Source organism: Ovis canadensis, chromosome 1, assembly GCF_042477335.2.
Source record: "Ovis canadensis isolate MfBH-ARS-UI-01 breed Bighorn chromosome 1, ARS-UI_OviCan_v2, whole genome shotgun sequence".
Classification (NCBI taxonomy): Eukaryota; Metazoa; Chordata; class Mammalia; order Artiodactyla; family Bovidae; genus Ovis; species Ovis canadensis.
In genome coordinates, this window is record NC_091245.1 from 193,029,270 (window position 1) to 193,051,762 (window position 22,493).

General features: G+C 39.4%; 1 protein-coding gene across 14 annotated transcripts in view; it reads right to left on the minus strand.

Moving 5' to 3' along the window:
* The window catches only part of ZNF148 (zinc finger protein 148), a 142,631-nt gene that overhangs the window by 108,249 nt on the left and 11,889 nt on the right, over window positions 1–22,493 (minus strand). For 2 of the 14 annotated variants that reach the window (XM_069556205.1, XM_069556272.1), the window contains exon 1: window positions 2,939–3,107. The exons of 9 other annotated variants lie outside the window; for them this stretch is intronic. The gene's annotated coding sequence lies outside the window, so the exon portion shown is untranslated. Of the gene's footprint in view, window positions 1–2,938; window positions 3,108–19,003; window positions 19,299–22,493 lie in introns of those variants that run through there. 3 more of the 14 variants (XM_069556188.1, XM_069556254.1, XM_069556234.1) reach the window with 3 other exon arrangements.

The window sequence follows — 22,493 nt, forward strand, 5'->3', positions numbered from 1 at the left end:
TGCAGTCAATCCACATGGTTAAGAAAGAAAATCCTACACACAAAATTACCTGGGAAGGAACTACTGTTTGTCTCCATTCTACAAATGATGAAACTGAATCAATTTATATTCCCACCAACAGTGCAAGAGGGTTCCCTTTTCTCCATATCCTCTCCAGCATGTATTGTTCGTGTATTTTTGATGACGGTCATTCTGACTGGTGTGAAGTGGTACCTCACTGTAGTTTTGATTTGCATTTCTCTAATAATTAGTGATGTTGAGCATCTTTTCATGTGTTTACTGGCCATCTGTAAGTCTTCTTTGGAGAAGTGTGTGTTTAGGTTTTCTGCCCATGTTCTGATTGGGCTCTTTGTTTCTCCAATATTGAGCTGTATGAGCTGCTTATATACTTTGGAAATAAATCTTTTGTCAGTTGTTTCACTGGCGGAAATGTAAACGGATATAGTCACTATGGAGAACAGTATAGTGATTACTTTATAACTCCAGAATAAAACTACCATATAACTCAGTTACCCCACTACTGGGCATACACCCTGAGAAGACCACAACTGAAAAAGACACATGTAGCCCAATGTTCATAGCCACCCTATTTACAATAGCTAGGATATGGAAGCCACCTAGAAGCCCATCAGCAGATGCATGGATAAAGAAGAGGTGGTACAAATATACAATGGAATATTACTCAGTCATAAAAAAGAGAGAATCTGAGTCAATTCTAGTGAGGTGAGTGAGTGAGTGAAGTCGCTCAGTCATGTCCGACTCTTTGAGACCCCATGGGCTGCAGCCTACCAGGCTCCTCCGTCCATGGGGTTTTCCAGGCAAGAGTACTGGAGTGGGTTGCCATTGCCTTCTCCACTAGTGAGGTGGATGAACCTAAAAACTCTTATACAAAGTGAAGTAAGTTAGAAACAGAAAAACAAATACCATATATTAACAAATAAATATGTAATCTAGAAAACAGTATTAATGAATCTATTTGCAGGGAAGGAATGGAAACACAGATTTGGAGAACAGACTTGTGGACACAGCGGGGGAAGAAAAGAGAGGGACAAATGGAGAAAGCAGAATTAACATATACACACTACCACGTGAAAAACGGATAGCTGGCAAGGAATTGCTATATAACACAGGAAGCCCAGCTTGGCACTCTGTGATGACTCTGAGGGATGGAATGGGGAGAGGGGAAGAGAGCAGGCTCAAAAGGGAGCTAAGATATGTATAAGTATGGCTGATTGGCAGTGTATAGCAGAAACCAACACAATATTGAAAAGAAATTGTCCTCCAATTAAAAATATAAATTAAAAAACAAAAAGATCATGAAACTGACGTTGTGTGCCCATGGTTACACAGCACTTAACCATCATGGCAAAGAATTCAACCAGACTTCCTGCATCCAAATAAATGTTTACTTTAACATGGCACAATAGGAGAGGTCATTTCCAATTAAAATATATCTAATGTTACTATTAACAATATTCTGGGAGTCAAAAAAAACATCTTTGAAGGATAAGATCACTGCAAATAAAATTTGAAATTAAAATGCTATCTACAGTAATGATCATTGTTGTTGTTGTTCTGTCGCTAAGTCATGTCCAATTCTTTGCAACCCCATGGACTGCATCATGCCAGGATTCCGTCTTTCACTGTCTCCAGAGTTTGCACAAACTCCTGTTCATTGCATTGATGATGACGTCAAATCATCATCAGGATATTTTCCAATGAGTCAGCTTTTTGCATCAGGTGGCCAATGCACTGGAGCTTCAGGATCATTCCTTCCAATGAATATTCAAGGTTGATTTCCTTAAGGATTGAGTGGTTTGATCTCCTTATTATCCAAGGGACTCATCATGAGTCTTCTCCAGCATCCCAATTCAAAAGCATCAATTCTTCAGCACTCAACCATTTTTTATGGTCCAACTCTCACATCTATACACAACTACTGGAAAAACCATAGCTTTGACTATACAGATCTTTGTTGGCAAAGAGATGGCTCTGCTTTTAATTCACTGTCTACATTTGTCACAGCTTTCCTTTCAAGGAGCAAGCATCTTCTAATTTCATGGCTGCAGTCACCGTTAGCAGTGATTTTGCAGCCCAAGAAAATAAAATCTGTCACTATTTCTACTTTTTCCCCCTTCTATTTGCTATGAAGTGATGGGACCGGATGCTATAATCTTCATTTTTTGAATGCTGAGTTTTAATCCAGCTTTTTCACTCTCTTCTTTCACACTCTTCAAGAAGTGCTTTAGCTCCTCTTCACTTTCTGTGGTTGTTGATTCTCCTGGCAATCTTGATTCTAGTTTGAGATTCAGCCAGCCCGGCATTTTGCATGATGTACTCTGCATATAAGTTACATAAGGAGGGTGACAATATACAGCCATGATGAACTCCTTTCTCAACTATAAACTAGTCCATTTTTCCAAGTCCAGTTCTAACCATTGCTTCTTGTCCTGCATACAGGTTTCCCAGGAGACAGGTAAGGTGGTCTTATGTTTCAATCTCTTTAAGAATTTTCCAGGTTTGTTGTGATCCACAAAACCAAAGGCTTTAGCATAGTCAATGAAGCAAAGTAGATGTTTTTCTCAAATTCCCTTGCCTTTTCTATGACGCAACAGATGTTGCCAATTTGATCTCTGGTTCCTCTGCCTTTTCTAAATCTAGCTTGTACATTTGGAAGTTCTCAGTTCACATAATGTTGAAATCTAGCTTGAAGGATTTTCAGCATTACTAGCTGAATAACACTGCTAGCATGTTAAAGGAACTCAATTGTACACTAGTTTGAACATTCTTTAGCACTGTCCTTCTTTGGGATTGGAATGAAAACTGACCTTTTCCTGAATCCACTGCCAAGTTTTCAAACTGGATGACATACTGAGTACAGCACATTAACAGCATTATCTTTTAGGATTTAAAAATAGTTTAGCTGGAATTCCATCACCTCCACTAGCTTTGTTTGCAGTAATCCTTCCTAAGGCCCACTTGACTTCACACTCCAGGATGTTTGGGTCTAGGTCAGTGATCACACCATCGTGGTTTTCCGGGTCACTAAGACCTTTTTTGTACAGTTCCTTTGTGTATTCTTGCCACCTCTTCTTAATCTCTTCTGCTTCAATAATGGTTACCATGTAAAGAAACAAAAAATTAAGTTCACCTGATTTTTATAAAATTATTCTACTCTAATAATTTAGGATAACAAAGAAGAGATTACAGAAATACCCATTTGAAAATAAGTTCAGCTATTTGAAGTGTCAATTCTTTATTAATAAAAATGTTAAAATACTATTAAAAAACAAAAACAAGTGGGAACTAGAATTATTACTTCAAATATGAAATATAATTAAATATTTTCATTTAGAAACATAAATGGTCCATTAAAAGCCAGTTCACCTGTTGATAACTTTATCTTATTCAATACCAGAATCAGTCATTTTTATCTCCTCTGTCTAGAACATACGTCCAGAATTCCATAAGACACTAAACACAATGTAGAGGTGTGCTCACACATAAAAGAAATGGTTTCTAATCTGATTAGAAATCTAAGCTTTGCCATTAAAGTCAATTTGAGAATACCTCAACAAGTGGCTGCAATGGAGCCCTATTATTTCTCTACAACTACAGTAACAACACAATTCACAAAATATGTTCAGCTCAGTTCAGTTCAGTCACTCAGTCGTGTCTGACTCTTAGGGACCCCATGAACTGCAGAACGCCAGGCCTCCCTGTCCATCGCCAACTCCCAGAGTTTACCCAAACTTATGTCCATTGAGTCGGTGATGTCATCCAACCATCTCATCCTCTGTTGTCCCCTTCTCCTCCTGCTTTCAATCTTTCCCAGCATCAGGGTCTTTTCCAATGAGTCAACTCTCTGCATCAGGTGACAAAGTACTGGAGTTTCAGCCTCAACATCAGTCCTTCCAATGAACACCCAGGATTGATCTCCTTTAGGATAGACTGGTTGGATCTCCTTGCAGTCCAAGGGACTCTCAAGAGTCTTCTCCAACACCACAGTTCAAAAGCATCAATTCTTCAGCACTCAGCTTTCTTCACAGTCCAATTCTCACATCCATACATGACAACTGGAAAAACCATAGCCTTGACTAGACAGACCTTTGTTGGCAAAGTAATGTCTCTGCTTTTGAATATGCTGTCTAGGTTGGTCATAACTTTCCTTCCAAGGAGTAAGCATCTTTTAATTTCATGGCTGCAATCACCATCTGCAGTGATTTTGGATCCCCAAAAAAATAAAAGTCAGCCACTGTTTCCATATGCTAGTGAGATTTTTTTTAAAAAACAGTAATAGTTGGGAACTCCCTGGCAGTCCGATAGTTAAGACTCCATGCTTCTACTGCAGGTACCCTGGGTTCAATATATGGTAGGGAACAAAGATTCCACATGCTGAGCAGGGTGGCCAAATAAATAGACAGCAGTAGTTGATTTAGCAAGTTATTCATCCTTTAGAAACACTGGCTGCTTCTACTAACATAAAATGGACATTTCCTTATTTGGGGCCAATTTGCTCTCAATTAGAAAATCATGGAATGTAAAAAGCAGGACCCTTTATCTTCTCTTTCCTTTTCAACTAATGAATTAGAAACAGATTAACCTGTTTGCATAATACAACATTTTCAGTATTGTTTTTAAAAATGTTTACTAATATTAAAAAACTAGTATGTATTACTGATGCTTTCGATCGGTGGTGCTGGAGAAGACTCTTGAGAGTCCCTTGGACAGCAAGGAGATCAAACCAGTCAAACCTAAAGGACATCAACTCTGAATACTGGAAGGACTGTTGCTCAAACTGAATATCCAATACTGTGGCCACCTGATGCAAAGAGCTGACTCACTGGAAAAGATCCTGATGCTGGGAAAGATTGAGGGCAGGAGAAGGGGAATGACAGAAGATGAGATGGTTGGATGGCATCACTAACTCAATGGACAAGAGTTTGAGCAAACTCAGGGAGATAGTGAAGGACAGGGAAACCTGGCGTGAAGCAGTTCATGGGGTCACAAAGAGTCGGACACTACTTAGTGACTGAACAACAATCTAGTACTGAAATTATTAAATACTTGAAATACAAATATCTTTTAAATAAACACATCTTTACCAGAATTCACAGTTTTAATTAACTATATTACAAAATTTGTTTATGTGATACATGCCTAGTATAATAGCAAACATATATTCTGGCACCCTTTGAACTGATTATTACTGATGTTCCAAAAGTTTCCTTAGGGCCCAACACTATGGTTTATAATTGAAGCAAACATTTATACTGTGCTCAAAAGTTCAAAGCACATGGCCATAAACCATTATTTTCAAAGTAACCTGCTGGGTGGAAATGATGCCGGTTCACAAAAAGTAAGGAATGTGAACTTCCAGTCTAGATGGCATAGCTCTTTTTCCCTGCCCCTCCACATCAAGCACAAGTATAAACCATGGGAATAACAGAAAGAGACAACCAAAACAAAGCTATGAGAACTGGAACGAAGGCCACTAACCAGTTTGGGACTCCAGGACCAGAGAAACAAAAAAGCATCATAGTGCTTTACGTCCCCACATCCAACAGAAGAAGGAGACCCAGACTGGCATTCCCAACCACCAATTCAGCAACAGAAAGTAGACCAGATAATCATAATCCTCCCCGAAACTAAACAGCAGTCTCTCTGCAATATCCAGCAAGGGAAGGCAACTGGAAGCTCAGCCAACAACAAAGACCAGACAGAGGAAGCAACTCTTCCTTCCCTGTATGATCTGAAACTCTTTTTTTCCACCTTGAGATGCAGAGCCAAGTGGTCAAAACTTAGGAACCCAGCCAGCACAAACAACTCAGTTTGGGCCAAGACTCTCCTCTCTCACCCAGAGATACAGGGTCAGGGAAAAACTGGGGGTTTGGGGTGGGTACCAGTAGGAGGACCCCACCACAATCCTCTCCCATCTGGAGATACCCAGAAACCTGATAAAAGGAAATGCCTTCTATTCTCTAAGATAAAATCAGCAAGGACCAGTGGGAGTCCAGACAGCATCAGATAAACCAAGCCAACCACAAAGGCTCTGAAAATTAAACTGCCATTAAAACTAAAGCCTACAAAGCAGGTGAAGACCTGTACACTAAACCCAAGTGGGATGACTGTGTGATAAAATAAAAAATATATAAATAGGGCCCAGAGCCTTCTGACATAATACACAACAGAAAATGACAAAAGAAAATCCCAACATGAGCGAGAAAAGATAATCAACCAAGGTCAATACAGAGATGAGCTGGATGCTACACAATTATTTGAAAAAGATTTTAAAGCACCATTATAAAATGTCTCAGCAATCAATTCTAAATTCTCCTGAAACAAGTGAAAAAAAAAAGTAAAACCTCAGTAAAGAAACAAAAGTTATAAAAAAAGAAGCAAAAAGAAATTACAGAACTAAAAATTACTGTAACAAAACTTTAAAGGTTGCTAGACTGGCTCAATACAATCACAGACATAATAAAGAGAATCACTGAATTTGAAGACAGAAAAATAGAATTAACCCAATCTGAAAAACAGAGGAAAGAAAAGACTGAAAGAAAACTAACAGAGTCTTAAGGACCTGTGGGCAAATAACAAAAGATCCAACATTCCTATCATTGGAGTCCCAGACAAGAGAGAAAGACTGTAAAAGTAAATAAAGGAAAGACGGCTAAAGATGTCTCAAACACGACACATACAAACTTAGATTCAAAAAACAGCAAAACCAAAACAAGACAGACCCAAAGAAACTTACACCAGGACACATCATAATTAAAAATTCAAAAACTAAAAAGAAAGAAAAACCTTTGAAGGCAGCCAGACAAAAATAACTATTTCCTAGAACAACTGAACAACAACTGCACCACCACCAGATTTCTCATCTCAACCGTCAGTTCAGCTCAGTTCAGTCGCTCAGTCACATCCGACTCTCTGTGACTCCATGGACTGCAGCACACCAGGCCTCCCAGTCCATCACCAACTCCCAGAGGTTACTCAAAGTCATGCACATTGAGTTGGTGATGCCATACAACCATCTCATCCTCTGTCGTCCCCTTCTCCTCCTGCCTTCAATCATTCCCAGCATCAGGGTCTTTTCAAAGTTCTTAGCATCAGGTGGCCAAAGTATTGGAGTTTCAGCTTTAGCATCAGTCCATCCAATGAATATTCACAACTGATCTCCTTTAGGATGGACTGGTTGAAATTTTCTTGCAGTCCAAGGGACTCTCAAGAATCTTCTCCAACACCACAGTTCAAAAGCATCAATTCTTCAGCACTCAGCTTTCTTTACAGTCCAACTCTCACATCCATACATGACCACAGGAAAAACCACAGCTTTGACTAGACAGATCTTTGTTGGCAAAGTAATGTCTCTGCTTTTCAATATGCTATCTAGGTTAGTCATAACTTTTCTTCCAAGGAGCAAACGTCTTTTCATTTCATGTCTGCAGTCACCATCTGCAGTGATTTTGGAGCCCCCCAAAATAAAGTCTGTCACTGTTTCCACTGATTCCCCATCTATCTGCCATGAAGTGATGGGACCAGATGACATGGTCTTAGTTTTCTGAGTGTTGAGCTTTAAGCCAACTTTTTCACTCTTCTCTTTCACTTTCATCAAGAGGCTCTTTAGTTCTTCTTCGCTTTCTGCCATAAGGGTGGTGTCATCTGCATATCTGAAGTTTTCCACATTTCTCCCGGCAATCTTGATTCCAGCTTGTGCTTCCTCCAGCCCAGCGTTTCTCATGATGTACTCTGCATATAAGTTAAATAAGCAAGGTGACAATATACAGCCTTGACTAAAAAACGTGGCAGAATATTTTCTAAATGTTTTTAAAAAAAAAAAACAAAGAATTGCTAACCAAGAATTCTAGACCCAGTGAAACTACTCTTCAGGAATGTTGTAAATCTATTCAGGCTGCAATAACAAAACATGACAAAATGAGTGGCTCTATTATAAACAACAGAAATTTACTCCTCACAGTTCTGGGGCTGGAAATCCAAAGATTAGGGTGCCAGCATGGTTAAGGTGAGGGCCCTCTTCCAGGTCACAGACTTCTCACTGTATTATTACATGGCAGAAAGGAGCAAGTGAGGTCTCTTGGGGGCCTCTTTAGTAACAGCCCTAATCCCACTCATGGGCTCTCCCCCATGAACTAAAAATATCCCAAAGGACTCGGCGTGCTGCAATTCATGGGGTCGCAAAGAGTCGGACACGACCGAGCGACTGAACTGAACTGAAGCATTCGTATTTCAACATTTACATTTTAGAGAAATTCATTCAGACCACAGCAAGGAATAAATGGAAAAAATTTTAATGCATTTTCAAGAGAAGAAAAACTAAAAGAATATGTCACTAGCAACCCAATCCCTGGATGAAGAAAATTTTCTGAACAAGAAAAATAGAAATATAGGTACACACAACACATTATCTTTTCCATCATTAATTTTCTGTTGTTCAGTCACTAAGTCATGTCCTCTCTGCAATCGCATGAACTGCAGCACACCAAGCTTCCTTGTTCTTCAGTATCTCCCAGAGTTTGCTCAAACTCATGGACATGAGTCAGTGATGCCATCCAACCATCTCATCTCCTGTCACACGTTTCTCCTCCCTCCCTCAATCTTTCCCAGCATTAGGGGTTTTTCCAGTGAGTCTGCTTTTTGCTTTGGGAGGCCAAAATATTGGAGCTTCAGCTTCGGCATCACTTCTCCCAATGAATATTCAGCATTGATTTCCTTCAGGATGGACTGATTTGATCTCCTTGCAGTCCAAGGGACTCTCAAGTCTTCTCCAACACCACCGTTCAAAAGCATCAATTCTCTGGATCTCAGCCTTATCTTTATGGTTCAACTCGCCATTCATACACTACTACTGGAAAACCATAGCTTTGACTATACAGACCTTTGTCAGCAAAGTGGTATCTCTCTGCTCTTACACTGTCTAGGTTTGTCACAGCTATTCTTCCAGGGGCAGGCATCTTTCAATTTCATGGCTGCAGTCACCATACACACTGATTTTGGAGCCCAAGAAAAATGTTTCCACTTTTTCCCCATCTATTTGCCATGAAGTGATAGGACTGGATGCCATGATCTTCAATTTTTGAGTGCTGAATTATAACCCATCTTTTTCACTCTCTTCTTTCACCTTCATCAAAAGGCTCTTTAGTTCCTCTTCACTTTCTCCCATTAAAGTAGTATCATCTGCATACCTGAGGTTTGTTATATTTGTCCCAGCAATCTTGACTTCAGCTTGTGAGTCATCCAGTCCAGCATTTCATATGATCTACTCTGCATCCAGTCCTACCACTTCATGGCAAATAGATGGGGAAACAGTGACAGACTTTATTTTTTTGGGCTCCAAAATCACCGCAGATGGTGACTGCAGCCATGAAATTAAAAGACGCTTACTCCTTGGAAGAAAAGTTATGACCAACCTAGACAGCATATTCAAAAGCAGGGACATTACTTTGCCGACTAAGGTCCGTCTAGTCAAGGCTATGGTTTTTCCTGTGGTCATGTATGGATGTGAGAGTTGGACTGTGAAGAAGGCTGAGCGCCAAAGAATTGATGCTTTTGAACTGTGGTGTTGGAGAAGACTCTTGAGAATCCCTTGGACTGCAAGGAGATCCAATCAGTCCATTCTGAAGGAGATCAGCCCTGAGATTTCTTTAGAAGAAATGATGCTGAAGCTGAAACTCCAGTACTTTGGCCACCTCATGCGAAGAGTTGACTCATTGGAAAAGACTCTGATGCTGGGAGGGATTGGGGGCAGGAGGAGAAGGGGATGACAGAGGATGGGATGGCTGGATGGCATCACTGACTCGATGGACATGAGTCTGAGTGAACTCCACGAGATGGTGATGGACAGGGAGGCCTGGCATGCTGTGATGCATGGGGTCGCAAAGAGTCGGACACGACTGAGCGACTGAACTGAACTGAACTCTGCATTCAATGGTGTGATCACTCACCTAGAGCCAGGCATCCTGGAATGTGAAGTCAAGTGGGCCTTAGAAAGCATCACTACAAACAAAGCTAGTGGAGGTGATGGAATTCCACTTGAGCTATTTCAAATCCTGAAAGATGATGTTGTGAAACTGCTGCACTCAATATGCCAACAAATTTGGAAAACTTAGCAGAGACCACAGCACTGGAAAAGGTCAGTTTTCATTCCAATCCCAAAGAAAGGCAATGCCAAAGAATGCTCAAACTACCGCACAATTGCACTCATCTCACATGCTAGTAAAGTAATGCCCAAAAGTCTCCAAGCCAGGCTTCAGTAATACATGAACTGTGAACTTCCAGATGTTCAAGCTGGTTTTAGAAAAGGCAGAGGAACCAGAGATCAAATTGCCAACATCCGCTGGATCATCAAAAAAGCAAGAGAGTTCCAGAATAACATCTATTTCTGCTTTATTGACTATGCCAAAGCCTTTCACTGTGTGGATCACAATAAACTGTGGAAAATTCTGCAAGAGGTGGGAATACCAGACCACCTGACCTGCCTCTTGAGAAACCTATATGCAGGTCAGGAAGCAACAGTTAGAACTGGACATGGAACAACAGACTGGTTCCAAATAGGGAAAGGAGTATGTCAGGCTGTATATTGTCACCCTGCTTATTTAACTTATATACAGAGTACATCATGAGAAACGCTGGGCTGGAAGAAACACAAGCTGGAATCAAGATTTCCAGGAGAAATATCAATCACCTCAGATATGCAGATGACACCACCCTTATGGCAGAACGTGAAGAGGAACTAAATAGGCTCTTGATGAAAGTCAAAGAAAGTGAAAAAGTTGGGTTAAAGCTCAACATTCAGAAAATGAAGATCATGGCATTCGGCTCCATCACTTCATGGGAAATAGATGGAGAAACAGTGGAAACTGTCAGACTTTATTTTGGGGGGCTCCAAAATCACTGCAGATGGTGACTGCAGCCATGAAATTAAATGACACTTACTGCCTAGAAGGAAAGTTATAACCAACCTAGACAGCATATTCAAAAGCAGAGACATTACCTTGCCAACAAAGGTCCGTCTAGTCAAGGCTATGGTTTTTCCAGTTGTCATGTATGGATGTGAGAGTTGGACTGTGAAGAAAGCTGAGCGCTGAAGAACTGATGCTTTTGAACTGTGGTGTTGGAGAAGACTCTTGAGAGTCCCTTGGACTGCAAGGAGATCCAACCAATCCATTCTAAAGGAGATCAGTCCTGGGTGTTCTTTGAAAGGAATGATGCTGAAGCTGAAACTCCAGTACTCTGGCCACCTCATGTGAAGAGTTAACTCATTGGAAAAGACTCTGATGCTGGGATTTGGGGGCAAGAGGAGAAGGGGACGAAAGAGGATGAGATGTCTGGATGGCATCACCAACTCGATGGACCTGAGTTTGAGTGAACTCCGGGAGTTGGTGATGGACACGGAGGCCTGGTGTGCTGCGATTCATGGGGTCGCAAATAGTCGAAAAAACTGAGCGACTGAACTGAACTGAACTCTGCATATAAGTTAAATGAGCAAGGTGACAAAACACTGCCTTGATGTGCTCCTTTCTCAATATTGAACCTGTCAGCTGTTCCACGTCCAGTTCTAACTGTTGCTTCTTCTCCTGCATACAGATTTCTCAGGAGACAGGTAAGGTGGCCTGATATTTCAATCTCTTTAAGAATATTCCATAGTTTGTTGTAATCCACACAATCAAAGGTTGTAGCATAGTCAATGAGACAGAAGTAAATTTTGTGGGGGAATGTCTTTTCTTTTTCTATGATCCAGTGGATGTTAGCAATTCGATCTCTGGTTCCTCTGCCTTTTCTAAATCCAGCTTGTACATCTGGAAGTTCTTGGCTTGTGTACTGTTGAAGCCTAGCTTGAAGGGTTTTGTGGATAATCTTGCTAGCATGTAAAATGAGTGCAACTGTACAGTAATTTGAACATTCTTTAGCACAGTCCTTCACAACTGGGATGTAAACTCATCTTTTCCAATCCTCTGGCCACTGCTGAGTTTTCCAAATTTGCTGATATATTGAGTGCAACACTTTACAGCATCATCTTTTAGGATCTGAAATAGTTCAGCCGGAATTTCATCATCTCCACTGCTTTGTTTATAGCAATGCTTCCTAAGGCCCACTTGACTTCACACTCCAGGACTCCTAGGTGAGTGACCACACCACCATGGTTATCTGGGTCATTAAGAGCTTTTTGTACACTTCTTCTGCGTATTCTTGTCATTTTTTTCTTACTCTCTTCTGTTAGGTCCTTGCTGTTTTTGTCCTTTATTATGCCTATCTGTTTGCATGAAACGTTCCCTTGGTATCTCCAATATTCTTGAAGAGATCTCTAGTCTTTTCCATTCTATTGTTTTCCTCTATTTCTCTGCATTGTTCACTTAAGAAGGCTTTCTTATCTCTCCTTGCTATTCTTGGGAACTCTGCACTCAGTTGGGTATACCTTTCCCTTTCTCTTTTACCTTTCATTTCTCTTCTTTCCTCAGCTATTTGTAAGGCCTCCTCAGACAACCACTTTGCCTTCTTGCATTTCTTCTTGCAGATGGTTTTGGTCATCAGCTCCTTTACAATGTTAGAAACCTCCATGTACAGTTAGTTCCTCAGGCACTTTGTATACCAGATCTAGTCCCTGATTGTCACCTCCACTGCATGTATAATCAGAAGGGATTTGATCTAGGTCATAACTGGATGGCCTAGTGGCTTTCCCTACTTTCTTCAATTTGAGCCTGAATTTTGCAATAAGAAGTTGATGATCTGAGCCACAGTCAGCTCCAGGTCTTGTTTTTGCTGACTGTATAGAGCTTCTCCATCTCCGGCTGCATCTTAGTTTTCTAGATCATACTTAATGATGGAAAAACAAAATTTATACTGATACTTAATTACATTTAAAAGTCAAGATGGTAAAAAAAAGGTAAATGAGAAGTGAAGTTTCCACATGACAACTGAAGCAGTAAAGTACTGGTACCAGGAGACTGCTGTAAGTCATATATACACTAGTAATAACTGCAACAGCCACATATAGACACTAGTAATGACTGCAACAGCCACATATAGACACTAGTAATGACTGCAACAGCCACATACAGACACTAGTAATGACTGCAACAGCCACATACAGACACTAGTAATGACTGCAACAGCCACTACGAAACTATAAATGAGTATTTTACAAATTATGAAAGACAAAATTTTAAGAAATGTTTTAGTAATCTTCAGGATGGAAAGAAAAGAGAAACAAAAAACCAGAGAAAATAAAAAAATAATAATAACAATAAAAAGGCAGATTTAAGTATTAATATTTATCAGTAATTACCTTAAATGTTGATGGTCTAAACAGACAAATCAGGAAAAACTGGAAGAGTATATTTCTGAAATGGCCCACTATATGCTACTAACAAGAAACTCAGTAACATACATTGAAAGTAAAAAGAATGGAAAAGCTAGGAAGGTTTGTTTGTTTTTCATCAGAGAGGCTATATTAATAACACAACCAACCAACAGGGTCAGCTTGATATACATAGAATAGTCCACTCAACAACAGCAGAATACATATTTCTTTTCAAACATCCATGGAATATTCACGAAGACAGATTATATCCTGAGACATAAAACAAACCTCAACAAATCTAAAAGAATCAAAATAAAATAGGTACATTATACAACAATAATAGACTCAAACTAGAAATCAGTAACAGGAAGACAAAAGGAAAATTTCTGAACATAAATGAATAAACACTTTTTAACAGTCCATAGGGTTCCTCCAATTGAAAACAAATTTAAAAAAAAGTAAAGTGGAAAAAAAAAGTCCATGGGTCAAAGACAAACACTCAAAGAAAAACTTTAAATATATACACAAAATGAATGAAAATAAAAACATGTCAAAATATGTGGGATGCAGCTAAATCAGTAGTTAGGAGGACATTTGTAGCAGTAAGTGCTTACATTAGAAAAGAGGAAAGATTCAAATCAATAACTTAATTACTTACAAGAAACTTAAAAAAAAAAGCAAAATATAAATCCAAAGCAAGCAACAGAAAGCAAACAATGAAGAGCAGAAATCAACAAAATTCAAAATAGGAAAACAGAGAGTATCACTGAAGCAAAAATTTTACAATCCTCTACTATCACTAACAAAAACAAAGAGACAAGACACAAATCCAATATTAAGATTGAAACAGGGATATCACTAAGATCTTGCAGCACTTTAACAGACAGTAAGGAAGATTTCCCTAGTGACCCAGTGGTTAAGCTTCCACATTGTATACGCAGGGGGCCAGGGTTCGGTCCCTGGTCACGGAACTAGATCCCACATGCCACAACTAACAGTCCACATGCCACACCAAAAAGACCCCACATACCACAACAAAGGTCAAAGGTCCTGTGTGCCACAACAAGACCCAGCACAGACAGATAAACGAATGTTCAGTGACATTAATAACATGGGAATACTACAAGACAACTTTACACTTTCAAACTGGACACAGAAAAAAATGGAACAATTTCTCAAATTCACACAACTGAAACTAGACCAAAATGAAGCCAATAATCTAATTCTATAACCAGTAAGGAAAAACGAATTAGCTGACAAAGCAGAAAAATAATTCAAAGGAGAAAGGACAGCCTTTTCAACAAACAATGCTGGAACAAAAGGGTAAAGAATCTGCCTGTGATGCAGGAGATGCAAGTTCAACCCCTAGGTCAACAAGATCCCCTGGAGGAGGGCATGACAACCTACTCGAGCATTCTTGCCTGGAGAATTCCACGGACAGAGGAGCCTGGCAGGCTGTGGTCCAGGGGGTCACAAAGAGTCAGACACAACTGAAGGGACTGAGCATGCAAGCATGCACGTGCCAAATAAAAGTCTAGGCCTAAACCTCACAACCACATACAAAAATTATTTCAAAAAGGATGATGAACAGAAACATAAAACTACAGAATTTTTAGAATAAAAATTAGGTCTTCAAGACCTAGAGAAAAGGTTCTTGGGCTTGGCACCAAAAGCATATTCTGTAAAAATAAATAAACCAAACTTCATCAAAATCAAAAACATGCTGCCCTATGAAATGATGCTCACCATTGTTAATTATTAGAGAAATGCAAATTAAAACTACAATGAAGTACCACTTCACACCAGTCAGAATGGCCATCATTAAAAACCATACAAATAAATGTTGGAAAAAAGGGATCCCTCTCACACTGTTGATGGGAATGTATACTGATGCACCCATTACAAAAAACAGTACGGAGCTTCCCCAAACAATTAAAAACAGAGTCGCCATGTGATCCAGCAATACCACTCCTGAGCATATACCCACACAAAATTATAATTTGAGAAGATTACATGTACCCTTATGTTCATAGCAGCACAACATACAACAGTCAAGACATCGAAGCAACTTAAATGTCCATCAACAGATGAATGGATAAAGAAGATGTGGTATAGATACACAATGGAATACTACTTGGCCACTAAAAAAAGAGTGAAATAACACCATCTGCAGTAACATGGATGAAAAATGAAAGTGAAAGTCACAAAGTCGTGTCTGACTCTTTGGCACCCCGTGGAATTCTTCAGGCCAGGAATTCTTCAATACTAGAATGGGTAACTATCCCTTCTCCAGTGGATCTTCCCAACCCAGGAATCAAACCCAGGTCTCCTGAATTGCTGGAGGATTCTTTAACAGCTGAGCTACCAGGGAAGCCCAGAGTTACACAATGGAGTACTACTCAGCCATAAAAAAGGAATGAAATAACACCAACTGCAGCAACATGGATGAACCAAGAGATTATTATATTAAGTCAGAAAGAGAAAAGACAAATACCATACCATATCACTTATACGTGGAATCTAAAATACAACACAAATGAACAGAGCTACTTAACAGAAACAGACCCACTCACAGACGTAGAGAAAAGACTTATGGGTGCCAGGAGGGGGTGAAGGTGGCAGAAACCAATACAACACTGAAAAGCAATTATCCAAAATAACTAAAGTTTTTACAATGCTGAGAACTGATTAAGTTTGGCAATTTCTATAACAGTAATGTATTAATACCAATGTCAAATTCCTAACTTCGATGTCTCACCATTGGGGGCAAGCTGGATACACAGGACTCCACTATTTGCAACTTCCTATGAGTTTATAATTATTTCAAATTAAAGTGTTTTTAAAAATTATGTGAGTTGAGAGACAGGGTGCAGAAGCACAGATGAAATAAGACTGACCATTAATTGCTAACTGTTGAGGCTAATCTGGTATATAGCAGTTCACAAGAATGCTGCATTTTTTATCTTTTTAAATTTTTCATAATAAACAGTTAACAAAAATATAAGATGTCATATATCAAAACACTAACAGTAGTGTATTCCAGTTAGTGATTTTATTTTTTGCTAAAAAGCATTTAAAATTTTTCTGTAAAATAAATTTCTTGTATTTCTTAAATAAAACAATTTTTTAAAAATCTTTGCTCATATTGGTGTTCTGTCCTACTTGTTTTCCTCATTTTTAAAAAGCAGCACCGCAGAAAACATTTAACTTAAAAATAACTCCATATTTCTTCCTCCAACAATACAGCACTTAATTTGAAATACCCAATTTAAATCTAAATATCCAATTTATATTTCATTCAACTGCATTTCACCTGAAAGTTCAAGTATCTTTTTCTAAAACTGAAAGAACCTTGCTAAAATAGATTTACAATCAGTACAATAACTGACCATTATAGTAATCCTCATAAAATAGATGTCTAAATTCAAGATACTCTGAGACATTTTAACAGTTCTAGTTGGGTATGCATCTGCAGTACTGCCAATGATATCTTAATTAACTCCAAATTGTTTTTAAATTGTATGTGGCCTTTTTTAATTTTTCAAAATTTTTTTTAAAAGAAGATGCTGCAAAGTTTACAACAGTTAACAAAACCATGCTGAAGAATTCAACAACATGGGAATATGAAAAAGTAACAATGATTTAGTGAATACTGAGATTCTCATGATGCAATTTTTAAAATTTTTAATTATTTAAATTTATCAACCAAAAGTTACGAAATACCACTTCCTTCAGTAATAATTAATTTTAATTAAAAATTAAAATTAAATTACAATAGAAATAACAAGACCTGAGCTCTCCATATCCGTAGAACACAATCTCTCTGAAACTATTTCCTTATCCACATACTCAGAGTTATACTTGTTAATCTTTCATCTCCAAAATCCTATTAATTCGTGCTCTAAAATATACTTCATAATCTCTGACCCATGATCATTCTAATGACAACTCTAAGAAAACATTTATAACAGATGTGATATAGAGATATCAATTACATAAGAAATTATAAGTAGAATATCATCCACAATAATTAAATCTAATTAAATCTCAACATCAACACTACTGACACTGCACTGGACAATTCTTTGTTGCGGGGGTTATCTTGTGCATTGTAGGATGTTTAGTATCTACCCACTAGATACCAACAGAATCCCCCAGCATGACAACCAAAAATGTCTTCAGACATTGCCAAAACCATCTCTCATGGAGAACTGTATTAAGATTAAAAATTTCCAGGGTCCTTTGGAGATGAGAAGCAGCAAGAAGAGAGAATGTTTCTGTGACACAGGAGGAAAAGTAAAAGGAAAGACTAGGAATGAATAAAACAAATCATAGCTAGTAATTATAATGAAAATAGCAACACAGACAGCTGAGAAGAAAATTCTCAGGTATTCCATCGGGACCTTTGAAAGCATCTTCGATAAAGACTGCTGAAGATTTTTTACTTAGAAATTAATGAAATTAACATAATTCCTCTTCTCCCTAGCATTTATGAGGCTAAACATCCTCAGGTTACCAACTATTCTTCAACCACTGAGAACACCCACTTGAAAAGCTCATCCCCCACAGTTAAATATAATAAACATCTACATTTTAATCAAATGTAAAAATGCTACAAATGCCATGAAAAGCAACACGAATATCCTCAAATCCTCTATGTATTTAAAGAATGGAGAAACTACATACATCTAAGTGCTACAGAGATTAAGCGTTCACACATTCCCTTTTTGGCTCTTTAATACTTAGTATAAAATCAACTCGGCCATATTTTCCACCAAACAGACAAATACCCAGTTTCCTTAGTCTATTCTTGGATAGGTCACCAGACTGGGAATAAGAGACCCAGAGTCTATTCCCAGCTGCAAACAGATTGGTAATCTCAAGCAAATTATTCACTCAGGTTAAGGTTCTACACCCATATCACGCTGACAATACTGAAAATCTGCCCAGAAACAAGCACTGAGAAACCTAGGACTTCTTCCTGCACCCAAAGGACAACTGCAAACGTATTTTTAGATTTCTTAAATCTAAAAATCTGAACAGGATTTTATTTATAGCAACATTTAACATACTTGAAATTTCAAAACTGTGTGGTGCCTTTATCAATGCCCTTTGTAAAATTAGTAAGAAACGCTTTTTAAAATCACACCATGCCCAACTGTGTAAAACTCTATATGCAAACTACACCAATCATAATTTATGTAAAACAAAACAAAACAAAAAAGCTTTTTTTAACGCAAGCTCCTGGTAAGGGCTTTAACTTTTTCATTTCCTAACTTTATCTAGTCTCCGACACAAGTAGTTCTTTCTTGGCACTGTAAAAAGTGCTTTACGAAGTCTGGAGAGACAAAGTGTGCCCTACAGCCTAATTCTGGAAAGGCCTTTAGGACTGCTCTTACCACTACCAAACATGCAGGTTTTAGTAGCGCAACCAATATAAGGACAGATACAAGCGTACATTTTTTTGCTCTTGATACCAAGTAAAAAAAAAAGTGTCTAGTAGACCCAAGTTACCCGTCTGACCTTTTCGCACACCGTAAAACTGTAAACATAGTACAGTCCAATATAAGATTTGTAAAAAAAAAAAAAAAACAGGGTTAGGACCGAAAGGAGGGTGTCAGTTAACATTCCTCGGCCCCCGCTGTCAGGCAGACACTTGTTAGCCGCCGAGAAGTCACTCACAAAGTTTGCCATCTCGCTGGGGGACGGGGCCTGGACTGCGCCACGGGCCCCGACCCGGAAGACGGGTGTCTGCAAGGCCCCACTGCCCGCCGAGGCCCGGGCGCGCCAGCCACCCCTGCAGGAAAAGCCCCGGCTTCTCGGCCCCCCTCCGCCGCCTCTCTGCCCACGGGCGCACTCACGCACGCGCGCGCACTCTCTCACTCCCGTACACACAACAAAAGGAAGCCGTGCGAGCCGCGTGCGGAGGTTTGCTCGGGCGCTCAGGGAAGCCCCTCCTCCCGGCCCCCACCGCGCCGCCCCGGGCCTGCTCGCTCGCTGGAGCGCCCCCCGAGGGCTCGAGGGTGCTCGGATCCCGGAGGCCCGAGTCCCACCGGCCCGGCCCGCCTCCACTCCGCTCGGCCGCGCTCGCAGGCAGCTGCGGCGGCTCCGGGCCCACCATGCGCGCAGCTCCGCCTGCCGCTGAGCCGAGCTCCGGTGAAATCCCGCGCAGGCGGGCCTGGGCTCCCAACAGGAGGGCTAGGAGGGCTCCCTACTTCCCGGGTTTCTTAAGAAATGAAACTATTACACTGAATTATCCTTGGTAAAAGTCCCCCTCCCCACCGAACCACTATCAAAAGTAGTATTCCTTACAATAAATCTTTTCCAGTAACCTCTTCTTTAATCCTTCCTCTTAACTCTTCCACACTTTAATTTACTCCTTTTACTTCTCCCTTGCCTTGTTTTCAACCTATGAGCTGCATTTTCTCAAAAGAATTATCTTCCCTAAACCCTCTTTTCAATTTTACCCTTTTGAAATTTACTTTTCTAATAATTAACAAGCTTTCTCCTAAATCTCTTCCATTACATATCCCACTTACCTACACAAACTTCTCCACAAATACCTTCTTTAATTTTTATCAGCATCTACCAAATCAATTCATAAATAACTTTCTCAGGCACTGCATTTTTTGTTTGATCCTACGATCCCTCAAAGCTAACATCCCCCAACTTAACACATAAATTTGCCCCAAATGGCCCTCAAATTTTGTGAAACTGTGCCAGACAGGCTACCAAAGTCACTGAAAAATCTACTTCCTAAACATACCCCTGCTGCTGCTAACTGCTAAGTCGCTTCAGTCGTGTCCGACTCTGTGCAAACCCATAGACGGCAGCCCACCAGGCTCCTCCTTCCCTGGGATTCTCCAGGCAAGAACACTGGAGTGGGTTGCCATTTCCTTCTCCAAAGCATTAAAGGGAAAAGTGAAAGTGAAGTCGCTCAGTTGTGTCTGACTCTTCACAACTCCATGGACTGCAGCCCACCAGGCTCCTCCGTCCATGGGATTTTCCAGGCAAGAGTACTGGGGAGGGGTGCCATTGCCTTCTCCGAACTATTCTCTACCAATTCATTTGAATCACTCATAACAAGACTACCATATTTATTTTCCCAAAGACTCTAATTACAGAACCTAATCAAATTAACACATTATCTCTATCATTGTATGTATCTGCATATGCAGATGTGTATGTATGTACTGACAAATATAGAGGGCACCCTGCGAAACAGCAACTGTGTATTTCATTCTAATCCCTTATATATTGGATCCTCTCAAATTTACAATGAAAACTCCTTCACATGAACCAAGATTGTCAACCCCCTATCTTGTGAAGTCATTTATCTATGTTAAATTAATTTATCACTTTAAAACATACTGTCTCCATTTCTACTATAATCATTCCTCATATCTTAAGATATCCATCATTGGTCTAACCCACACAATCCACTCCAAGACTCAGAGCATACCGCCACTCGCCAAGACCCAGTGATGTATAAGGCAGGTCCTAGAAACAATTCTAGACTATTGGCAGATTACAGTAAAGTTGTGAATTGAACAAGTGACATACTTGGGCCATCTCAGGCCTACAAAGCTCTGGGTGGTCTCCATAGGTTCTTCACTATTAAATTTGGTGACTTACTAAATGTAGAAATAACAGAAAAAGGCTGAATGACCCAGAGCTAGATTCTGAAACTAATTCTGAAGCAAAGCTGCCCTAGGATGGAAAACCAATACTATATTTCGTGCTTTCTCGTATTTTTCTCACTGCCACTAAATAAGCTCTCTCTTGTCTGGCTGAGTCACGTTACTGTGCACCTGAAACTATCACAACTTTGTTAATCAGCTATACTCCAATATAAAACAAAAAGTTAAATAAATAAACACGCTTTCTCTCCATGAAACAAAAGGAACATCAAAAACCCTGATCTGAACAGGGAGAGTCAGGAAGTATTCTTGGCTCAGAGACTGAAAGATGAAGAGTTCACTAACCATGTGAAGAATGTAATGCAAATAGTAAGGATTTGAAGCATACAGCATTTCCCCTTAATGGTTTAAAATGCCAATTACTGGGACCACAGCAAGGTACTAATGGAGAATCTCTAAAAGCACAGTTAGGTAAGCACTTGAGTCAAGTCTTCGACAGTACAAGGGAAATGTTAACAGCAGACAAAGTCTGACAAAAATCAATTCTACTGTATAAAAGGACAAGCAAAAGTTTAAGAGCAAAGATGCAAGCCAAAACATTGAAGGCCTGGTCTAGGTCTTGTTCAGTCACTCAGTTGTGTCCAACTCTTTGCAACCCCATGGGCTGTAGCACGGAAGATGATGTAGGTTTCATGCCCTGAGGTAATAATGCCGAAGACTTACAACAAAATAAAAAAGGAAGCAATGGTTCAGTTTTAGCTATATTTTGGTTTTGGAATTGGCAACACCACTCCTCTAGAAATGTTCAACAAATGATAATCAGAAATAAAAATAGGCCATATTTAGAACCATATATTTATATGCTCTCTCTTGTCTGGCTGAGTTGCGTTGCTGCACATCTGAAACTATCACAACTTTGTTAACCGGCTCTACTCTAAAAAGTTAGGTATTTTTTCAGATAATAAATGAAATGAGAAGACAGAGCAGACCAACTTCCTAAACACACTAAGAAATATATCAGATAAAAGTCACAGACAAAAAGAAACTACAGAAGCCACTTTAGATCCCTTAAGACACTTCCTTTTACCATCCACCCCATGTTTTCCATTTTATACCTGAACCTCTTTACATATACAAATTATCACCACACAATTTTTGCAGAATTGTGGTTTTTGAGGCACTCAAGTAGAGATCAAAAATCTCAACGTCTCTATCATTCATTATTTTTTAAAAAACAATTATACATGACATAGTATCTATCATCTTTATAAGAACATCATGGATAGCAAGGACTGTCCTTACATGCACAGAGAAGGACTAGGGTTCTGGCTTTGTTTCTTAGGTGGCATTTTGCTTTCTCCATATTTTCTCTACTACAAGCTACTCACTGTCCTCTTCATCTTACTTATTCCTATTCAGGTCAACTCCAATCTCTTTTTTAAATTATTATTATTTTTCTTTTTAAGGATAATTGCTTTAAAGGATTCTGTTGTATTCCGCCAAACCTCAACATGAATCAGCCATAGGTATGT